This window comes from Erithacus rubecula (genome assembly GCF_903797595.1).
Source record: "Erithacus rubecula genome assembly, chromosome: 10".
Lineage (NCBI taxonomy): Eukaryota > Metazoa > Chordata > Aves > Passeriformes > Muscicapidae > Erithacus > Erithacus rubecula.
In genome coordinates, this window is record NC_136662.1 from 15,885,672 (window position 1) to 15,896,466 (window position 10,795).

A 10,795-nucleotide genomic window follows, 5' to 3' on the forward strand; every position below is an offset into this window, starting at 1 on the left:
GGAAATAAATAGCTTTATTGGAGGAGAAATAAGGAGAAGTCCCTCTAGGTGTGAAATGCACGGCAGCAATGTCTCCTACATGCTGACACATGTCTAGTTCAGGAAGTTTAGGAAAATGCAACTGAATGAGAATCATTAGTGTTAAATACTATTTCCTAAAGCAGCATGGAATAATGGTGATCTTTCAGAATTGCATTAAACTGTGCTTAGAGTATCAAATCAAATGTATTTCTAGTAATAAAATTATATATATTTTAGACATTAACTAGCCCATTCTAAACTACATTTCTTCAGTTAAATTATCCTTAACATTTATTTAGCATGCCCATCTCTTCCAAATTTACCACAGTGTCCTCTGTTTTGAGGAAGTTTCCATATGAGCTCTGCAATAGTACAGCTTTATTTTAGTATCCACCTAGTCTCTATATTCCAATAGAGGAACAGCAATGCATTAAGGAAGGGTGAAATACTGTGTACATCTGCATTCTGCCAAATAACCCACAGCACCAACCTGTTCTTTCCCTATGACTTTGCAGTCAGGAAGAGTTCACAGACCAGCAATTAAATTTATTCACAAATAAGGTGTATTAAGCCTCATTTATATTGTTTCAAATCAAAAGCACAACCATTCCCCCTGCTGTAGATTTTTAAAATTTGAAAATAAAAGTAATTGCCTTTTTAATTATTGCCTCATGCTGGCTCAAGAGACATGAGCAACATCAAACACATTAGTAGCTCTTGGTCTGATTAGCTAACTCAAGGCAACAAAACCAAAGGAGTTATGGCCACCATTCCTTCTAGGACAAAGCTAGAGTCTCAAAAGTGGACTTGAGAGCTCTCTGTTAAATTGATATGGGTCTGCTAGAGAAATAATCCTTTCATATGATGTAAGTGCATAGGCAAACCACTGAACAATTTCTTTTGCATAATAGAAGGATAAACTGGATCATTACAATCTTCCAGTGTGACCCTGGAATAAATTGTGCTATAAGACTTATGTATTCATCTTGTTTGAATTGGAGCATTTTCTTCCAAAAGCATCCAGTTCAGATTTTAGAATGTCCAATAAGGGGAAATTTATTACAATCTTTATTAAATCATTCTACTGGCAAATCACTCACACTGTTTAAGATGTGCCTGCTTGGAATCTAAACTGCCTAGTCTTAAATTTAATTGCATGGTTCCCATTTTACCTCTTTCAGCCAGACAGGAGAGCTGCTGTTATCAAGTCTATACTGCACATATGGGCAAGTTGCTCCTTTATCTTCTCTTTAATAAACTTTGCTGCATCCTGCTGCAGAAAACGTTTCCAAATTTCAGAGTTCCTCTCTTTACACCTCCCTGACTAAAAAACTTCCAGATCTGGATGTGATATTCTGGTAACCATTGTACCATGGGTAATTACAGCTTGAACAATTTCCTACTCCTTTGTTCAGACAGGAAAGGAATCACCTTCATAATGTTGCACTGGGAGCTCCCTCACCCCCAGAGCTCTTTTCTGAGTCACAAAACAGCCTTTCCTCATAGAAAAACACTTCCCTGTTAGTTTCCAGCAGCATGGTTTTAGCTCCAGCTGCACTAAACACTTTTTGGTGTCACCAGGGGCAAAGCACAAGCACTTGGTGAAGCAGCAGCTGCACAGCCCCAGCACATCACTGGGAGCACCCCCAGGCAGGGACACAACCATGTCACAGACACAACCATGTCACCAGACACAACCATGTCACCAGACACAGCCACGTCACAGACACAACCCTGTGACCAGACCCAACCATGTCACCAGACACAACCATGTCACCAGACACAACCCTGTGACCAGACACAACCCTGTGACCAGACACAGCCACGTCACAGACACAACCATGTCACCAGACACAACCCTGTGACCAGACCCAACCATGTCACCAGACACAACCATGTCACAGACACAACCATGTCACAGACACAACCCTGTCACCAGACACAACCATGTCACCAGACACAACCATGTCACAGACACAACCATGTCACAGACACAACCATGTCACCAGACACAACCCTGTGACCAGACCCAACCATGTCACCAGACACAACCATGTCACAGACACAACCATGTCACAGACACAATCCTGTCACCAGACACAACCCTGTGACCAGACCCAACCATGTCACCAGACACAACCGTGTCACCAGACACAACCATGTCACCAGACACCCACATGGTTGTAGGAGACAATTCCCAGACCTTCCCTCACACTCTGGTGCCACCCCAGCAGAACAGAAAGTTCAGAGAGCTCTCATGGGCACACAAGAGTAATTCAAACAGTATTTAATACCATTTGTGTATTTGTACAATGCTTCCTAAGCAGAATTGATGGTCCTCACATTGTTGTTTTGATACAAGATGATTTGGAATCTGCTGCAAACCCTTTACTAAAGATAGAGACAATAGAAATAGGTAACTCAAGCATGGGCTCAGCAAGTTTTTCTCACAATTACAATCTTAAAAAGCTAATAGTTAATGAAAATGCATTTCTGTGAGTATAGGAAAAATGATGGGGAGTGAGAAGAATTTGGAAAGTAAATGCAGCATCTGCAGTAGAGAATGGTTGGCATTTTTGTTAATTGCTTACTAAATCTCAATTTATTTCCATTTCAAATGTATTCTGATTAATGAATTTGCACATAGTCCTGATATATTTATGAAATAGCCAAATACCAAGTGCTTGCATTCAATTAATGCCAGTATATTTGTCATTATGGTTAAAGCTGCACTGCATGTTAATGTATTTATATGTAATATGGTGTATTAACATTTCTTTAAAAAAGAAGAGAAAAAGAGATTAAAAATAGCAAAACAAGATTTATTGTCTTTAAACATTAAGGAAGTATATACAAAACGGGCTTAAGAAGTAATTGGAAATTTCTGCAGAATAAAAATGTCTGGAACACTAACAGACTCTCAGTCTCCACTATCATTTAAATTATATATTCATTGTTTTGTAGATATCCACAATATGATTTTAAGACCTGACAAACACTAACCGACCTTCATGACCTAACCGACTCTTCATGAGCAATGGAAATCATTCTGTGGAAGAGAAATACACCTCCAATAATAATTTCAATGGTCCTTAAATTCTCTAAGTATTGCTCCTGAGTGAAAATATTTAAAATATTTTAAAATATTTAAAATCCTTCATCTTTCAAATAATGTCCAGCTTTTACATATATAGTATTGGGCTAAAAAATTGCAGGGATGTGCATATCTGTGAGTATTCCTTCTGAGGACACAGCAGGGGGTGATATCTACAGTAAACAGAACAGCCTGGCCTCGGTATGATCACATAAAAATGTACATCAGGACATACATCCTCCCACAAAAGAGCCTCCAGCTTGCCAGGAGCTGGGCAATTGCTGAGCAGCCCTGCACCAGCCTGCTGCTCTCCAGCTCTCCCAGGACACATCTCTCCACAGCAGAGACCATTCTGCCCCTCGTGTTTTCCTCAGTGCCAGGAGGAATAGAGGGCAATTCAAGACAAGCATTAGTCCCTTTTGCTCAGTATAATATCACTGGCAGCACACAAAAAGATATAAACCCCATTGTGCTGAGAAAGGGATTGACTAATGACTGCAAACACAGGGGATCTGAACTTAAGATTAACTGTTGTTTAACTGCCACACCAGAATTAAGAGCTTCCTCTTTGCTGTTTTCCTTCTTTTCCCTGTCCTTTTATTTACTCTTGGATTGTGTGGGGTATACATCTTATCTTGTCTTATTTGCACATGGCCAAGAAGGAAGACCTACAATAACCACCACAGATGCAGGTAAAAACATTCCATTCACATGTTCTGTTAAAAAAGAGCAGTAATTATTATACTTCTGGGATACGGAAACAGGGATACATAAATGCAAAGCACCAAAACAGCAGAAGCCCTGTTAACTTTAATTCATGACACCTTTATCAGCTTGTGTGGGAAGATCAAACTGGGAAAGATTTTTCTCATAATAGAAAGAGCTCCTTGAAAGTTCCTGTTTAGGTCAAGAAATGGCACTTCTCTTGTTTGAGGTATTTTTTCACCTTAAGTGTATTCACCCATTGCAGCACTTTATCTGGCAACATAACAGACCCTGCATCTCCTGAAGCCTTTCATGTTCCTCCCCACACATTTCAGAGGTATGCTAAGATCTCAGACAGAAATTACTAGATTGATGTGGAAATTACCAGACCAGTACAAAGGTGTTATGCAAGAGGTTTAAATTGCCCAGCTTTCAAAAGTGACTGAAAGTCAATTTATTGCTGTGACTGCACCTTTATTGCAATGAAGTGATTTGCTGTTCTCTGGCTGAAGGAGTACCCAACTCCCATAACAGATATCTTCAGCTATCAAACTCAATCAAATGGGTAAGAAAAGGTTCCATTTGGACAAGTCAGATTTTTCAGGTTAAGAAAAACTCCAAAATGTATTTCAGATTTCTCAAAAGAATAAATCTAGCTTACCCATAATATCTCAACTATTGTCATTTCAGACAGGGTGCACTCCACCACTTAAGCATGTTTCAGACATCTTTCCAAATAGGAATTGCCTCTTAAGAATACAGGGAATTTCACTAACTGCACACAGTAGTTACCTGCATGCATTTTAAATATTCTGCTGCCTTAAACATTTGTAATCCATTTATAATCTATTTTGCTTTCATATTTCTAGAAATATGTTAGTAATTCGGCAGTAAAAATTCATGTTTTATCTGCATAGAGTAAAAGTGGGTTTGCCCCTGATTCCCCCTGCTTCCCCTGTGAGATTGTTAATAGACTATTCACTCCCTTACTGCCTCAGCTGCTGTATAGAATAATGAGTGTATAACAAGATTTGCTATAGAACAAGACCTTATAATGTAATCTCATGCTTTCAGGCCACATGACAGCCAAAACCACATCATTTGGAACTCTCATTATGAATAAAAATTTAAAAAGTACTCCAAAAGATCTGCACAGATTGTGCAGATTAACGTAGTAGAGAAGATTTGAGACTTCCTTTTTCAGAAAAACAGATGTCATTGGCTTCTCAGTTTCATGGGCCATGCTGAAAATAGGCAGAGTGCTAAAAAAATAGTATTCTTGTGAGGATGAACTCCAAAATACTAAGTAAATCCACAGGGAAACTACAAGCAGGACTGATCTCAAGAAAAGGCAAGAAAGTGCAAATGAGGATCCTGTGGAAAACACTGATGTTCTTGCACTGAGCCTAGAGCTCAGGGGAAACATTCACACAGGGGCATACTTTATTTTGTACTTTTTCCACACAGGCTTGTTGAAGAAAGATGAAATAGAAGAAATGCCTTTTTTTAAAACTTTTTAGCGTTTTTTTTAATAACACTTTTTTATTTCTTTGCTCTGCCTGGAAGCAAGACTTCCACTGCAAATAAAAGGACATAAAAAATACGAGGTGAGATCTCAGATCAAGGTTAAAATAAATGAGGAAAGTGGAGTCAGTGGAGAGACCAGCCAAGTGATAACTGCAGATCAGCTCTAATGAGCTGAGATCTTTTCCTGCAGGGTATGAGTTACTCTGTGAGTCAAAGGAATATTCTTAAGTGACAAATAAAATGCCACAGAGGAATTAATTGTTGCATTGTTAACTACTGATTAGTCATACATATCACAATATGTGTCTGAGTGATGTCATCTTTTAAACTCCAATCCCACATGAACATCATGGGGAGATAATTGCAAGAAGCTGGTTGGAATTATTCCAAGGAAAGAAGCAGGAAGCAGAAACTGCTGAAAAGCTTGTTTTAATCTTGACAAGAGAAGTGTCATTCCACATTTTCCAGGAGAAATCCTTCCCTGCTTCTCCATAGACTCTGACAAAGCAGAGCTCATGCCTTTTTCCCCACTTGTAAGCAAATATAAAACCTTTCTTCTTGTAAATCCTACTAAGAGTTGATAATATATATGACTTTGTCTATACTTAGCTAGTCCTTGCCTAGAAGAGATGCTTTTCAGGACAGATGCTTGAGAGTAGATTTATTAATTTCCTCAGACAGTGAAAACTCAATATGAAAATCCAGGTTTATTAACTGCAGTCAATAAAGAATCCTTTTTCCAGACTAAGGAAATACATTCCTGTTCATAAATTGAAGTGTGTAACTAGAAATATTTTTTCTCCTTACTTAACCTTCTCATCAATCATGACACCTTTATAAATCATTCATAGTGATGGGCTGTAGAAAGTAAACTTCTTAAATTCATGAAATCTGCACTATCTGTCCACTTAAACATATCACAGGACTTGTTTTCTATCTGCACAGTGACAGTACCAGCTAATAAATAATTGCAGTTTGTTTTTTAAGGCTTTTGAGCCAGTTGCCCTGAATTCTAAAGCACTTTCTTTAATAATTTTTGAAGGTAATTTTAAGAACTGTTTATGATAGACGAGTGTCCATCACAACAACTCAACACTCAAAAATCTCTCTTACCTGCCTCTGTTTCTGTGTAAATGAGCAAACACCAATTTGGTAAATGGGAAAGCCCAGGAATCTTGGGTATGAGATCATGGGAGATAGAGTGGCAGTATTGCCATCTTTCTTCCCAATGCCACTCTAACTGGTTCAAGGTTATTCATTATTATATTCAGGTGTTCTTACTAGTAGAAGATTAAAATCCTTCTGCAGTGAAACAATTCAATAAAAGGAGTTTAGTGCTACAAGTAAAATGACTGAATTAGGTATGTAACATTACTTGTCTCATGCTAATCCCAGGGAGTTTATTACCTGCTAGGCTTTATTACTGGCTCTGGATAAGGGAATGAAGATTTAGAAAACTTCTTAAACTCCTACTTGCTCTAGGACTAAAGTAAAAAAATACAGCAGGATGCTAATTTTGTTTTTTTGGGTTTTTCTTTTTTAAATCAGTCAACTTCTATGCTACAAAGTCAAGGTTACTTTTGCCATTGCATTTGTTATGGTGGAAATAGAAGAGACACCAGGCAGTCTATTACACATAAGGAACATCTGTAAAAAGAGTGTGATAAGACCATTCTTTCAGGCAGGAACATGAGGCCCCAAATACAAGATGCAGCTGGAAAGAATAGAAGAATGATCTGGAGTGCAAAGTTTGACAAAAGCTGAGCTGGGTGGAAAAGTAACTCCCTTATTGTTCAGTGCTGTTTGGCAAAGCTAACAGGCACAAAGAAGAAGAATGAAAGCTGTAAGCAAACTAAACTGTCAACGACATCATTCTGACATGGAGCAAAGATGAAGAAAACAAAGCATGTTGGAGAAAGCATTTGGAAACAATGAGGGAAGCAAATGTCCCCAGCTCTCAAACCATCAGAATAAACCAGCATTTTACACACTTCACTCATGCCATCAAAATTTCTTTTACACGTAATTCTGCAAAGCAGCAAATACGCATTTAGGACCTTTTGCAAGCATTAACCATGTTCTTACTAAACCAGGCACTGACTACAGACTTGTTCATCAAGTTATAAAGCCTGATTTTTATGCACTGAAAATTGTCGTCATTAAGAAGTGTTGCAAAGGGTTGATTATCACACATTTCACTTGCAAGTAATAAAGCAGCATGCCTGCAGTTCCACTCTCATATTTCCAAATGCCATATTAAAAAAAAAGGCATAATAATGATTTGCCACAAATCTTGAAAAATATTCCTTTCCCTATAAATACTATTGAGACAGGCTATTTTCTTGCATACGTATTAATACATCTAATTGAAAACCCAAGGCAGCTGTTACATTGCTGTTCATTTTATTATAACCATAAAAATAATGGATGTTCAATGCAGAGCTGAATACAGATTAATGCCAAAGCTATTTACTAATCCCTTTTCCCTAGATCATTCAAGAGACTAACCACAAATTTGAAAGGCAGGAAATACAGGAGAGAATATTGTAGCAAGTTTAGCAGGGTACAAATTGCAGGCATTTTTTTATTTACTAGGGACTAGAAATCTAGACAATGGAGAAAACAGTGTCCCAAGCAGCAGTCTGCAGTATAACCCACAGACACCATTTTGTCTGCACCCTTTCTTCATTCAAGCATAGCTAGAAGATAAACAGAACTTAGCTCTGCCCCCTCACTGGGCAGCTCAGAGCCTTGTAACTTATAACTCTGTACCATTTATTCTGATCACAGTAGAACCCTTTCTTTTCTGGCTTGCTTTATAGATAATGAAAACATATCAACTGTGAAACAACATGCAATTTTAGTTTGTTGACACAGAAAGGACAAGGTTAACCTCTACTTCTGTAGTCCTACAAAAATGACTTCACTACCAAATTTGTACATGCTAATGGCAAACATCAAATGGGCATTTCAGGTATTGTTACCAACAGAGTGAGATTTATGTCATTCTGTTGATCAGTTTCTGTATCTGAAAATTAAAAATTTAGCATACTTGGAGATGTTTCAAAAAGGCTTACTGGTTTCAAAACTTAAGCTCAGCAAGTAAAATTATCTGTTAAAACACTCATTGGAAACAAAATCCACATTGTAAAAATAAGAATATTTGGAAAGTATGTGTGAAGGGTTTTAAAAGAGATTTCACTACTATGATATGAATGCCTGGAGACTGTGACTTGCAATGGATTTACCACGCTTGCTCTCCCATTTCAAGCCAGAGTGGGTTTGTATATATAAAGTACAAATCTGTGCCTTTACTTGAAAAGCTGTCAAGTGAAAGGATTACACAAATCATTGTCAGGTCATCTGTGTTACAAGCACAACTTGTAACTCTAAGTCTGTCATTAAAAGCTTTTTCCACTAAACCAAGAAGTCTCCTCATTATTTCCCTGTTAAAAGCACAAAGAAAATATTTGGGAAAACTTAATAAAACATTATTTCTAGTAAGCAGAAACTTGCATCATTAGATATTGTGCTGTAATATGTTTCTCCAATTAGACCTCATCTGAAATTCAAATACCTTATTTCTTTCATATAGTTAATTTATGCAGTTCATGCTAAAACAAAAAAAAGTCACAACAAAATGTTTTATTATTCATTCCAAAACAAAACATGAAAAAAAGCAAGTCAACATAAAGCAAATTTAGTAATCAAATTCTTAGAGTGAATCTAAACCTCATTGTTTCTGCCTATGTGAAAATTTCTGACATGCAATGGTTAGAAAACAGAATGTAGAAACATAGAAAAGCTTTGGGGACCACTGTTCATAACCTTGGTGTTTGGACAAACCTATCTCACTCCAAGGAGAAAAAAATCACAGTTAATATCGAAGATAAAACACACAGGCTTACAAAATTCACTAGGAAATAATTTCTATACTACATTCATGAGCCCACTTTCCTATCAAACATTAGCAGGGCAGGAGAGTTCCTTGGCAAGCATGCCAAGAACCAGAGCAGCAGCTCTGCTGACCAGAACCACTGGGGCCAAGTACCCAACCTCCACTTATTCCTCTGTCAGGGACTTACCTGCCAGATTCCTCTTCATTTCAAAGAAAAGCAGACATTTCTCTCTCCTTGATTTTTCCCCTCTTTCAAATACTGTATTAAAATTATTTTATGACAGCTTGAAAAGCTGCATTGTTCTCAGGGCACTCTGAGAACTCCACAAAATAATGATTCAGGTGCAAAACCAACAGCTACATTTTTCTGAAAGAGCTCAGACATCACAGGTAACTTAGTTAAGGAGTACCATTAAAAAACACGGGAAAAGCAGTTCACAACCTCTCTGTTTAGAAGCAACAGAAGAGGAGAGATAAAAACAATATCAATGTATCAGAAAATTGCTTCTGTTCAATCTACAGACTCTTTGTTGTATTTAGACAGTGTTTTCTAATTAATGACTGTACATCTTTCAATAGGGGAAAAATATCTATGTCTGTACATTTATACAGTCTCAATCTATTTTAATTGTCAGTGCCTGAATCTCACACATTAAATATACCTTTTCTGAAGACAAATCTGTACTGCAGGCTGCTTTTTACTCAAAGTTGTCACTATTTAAAAGTATCCTCAAGAAACACTGAGGATTTTCTCTTTGACTTTCAAGTCTGTAGATTTGCTCATATTTTCACAAACCAAATCAGAGATCTTTCAATACATAACAACATCTAAATGCAAAATGCTTTACAAACATATTGTGTCAGAGGACTGGAAAACAATACTAAATATAAATTTCAGATGAAGCTCTTATTGCTAGAGTTGAGTTCTAAAATTCATGGCAAAGATGCTTTTGTTTTCAAAAGGGGAAAGAGTCAACGCCCTGATTTGTAATTGTTCTGAAATATCTCCTGGCAAAAAAAAAAAAAAAAAAAAAAAGTATAATAAGCATAATATAATAAACATAATATATCATCTTACTGCAATACTCAGACTTTGGAAGAGACATTCTCAGAGCTGTTTTCATCAAAAAAATATTTAATTTGGAAAGTAGAGAAAGTAGCAGAAGTCCTCATTAAAAAGCAGGAAGAAAAAGATCTAAAAAGTTACAAATTAGCTTAATTTTAACATTAATATTGCACTCTCAAATTCACAAAAAAAAAGATTTTCAAAGCTTTGTATTACATTTATCTCAAGAAAAGGAGAAATTAAGACAAATTGTGATGAAAATAATATACAGAAATAAGAGTATATGCATTATTCAAATCTGAATAGGAGACGAGATTTTCTCCATAGACAAATTATATTAATAGTTCTTTGAAGAAAGCTGTATGAATAGAGTTGCATAAAATCAGGTTTAACTGAAGCATAATTTGGCATATTAAAGGTGTCACAAAAGATGTATCTGTAATTTGCAAAATTGTTCCTTTAAAAGTGCAAAATATTCATCGCT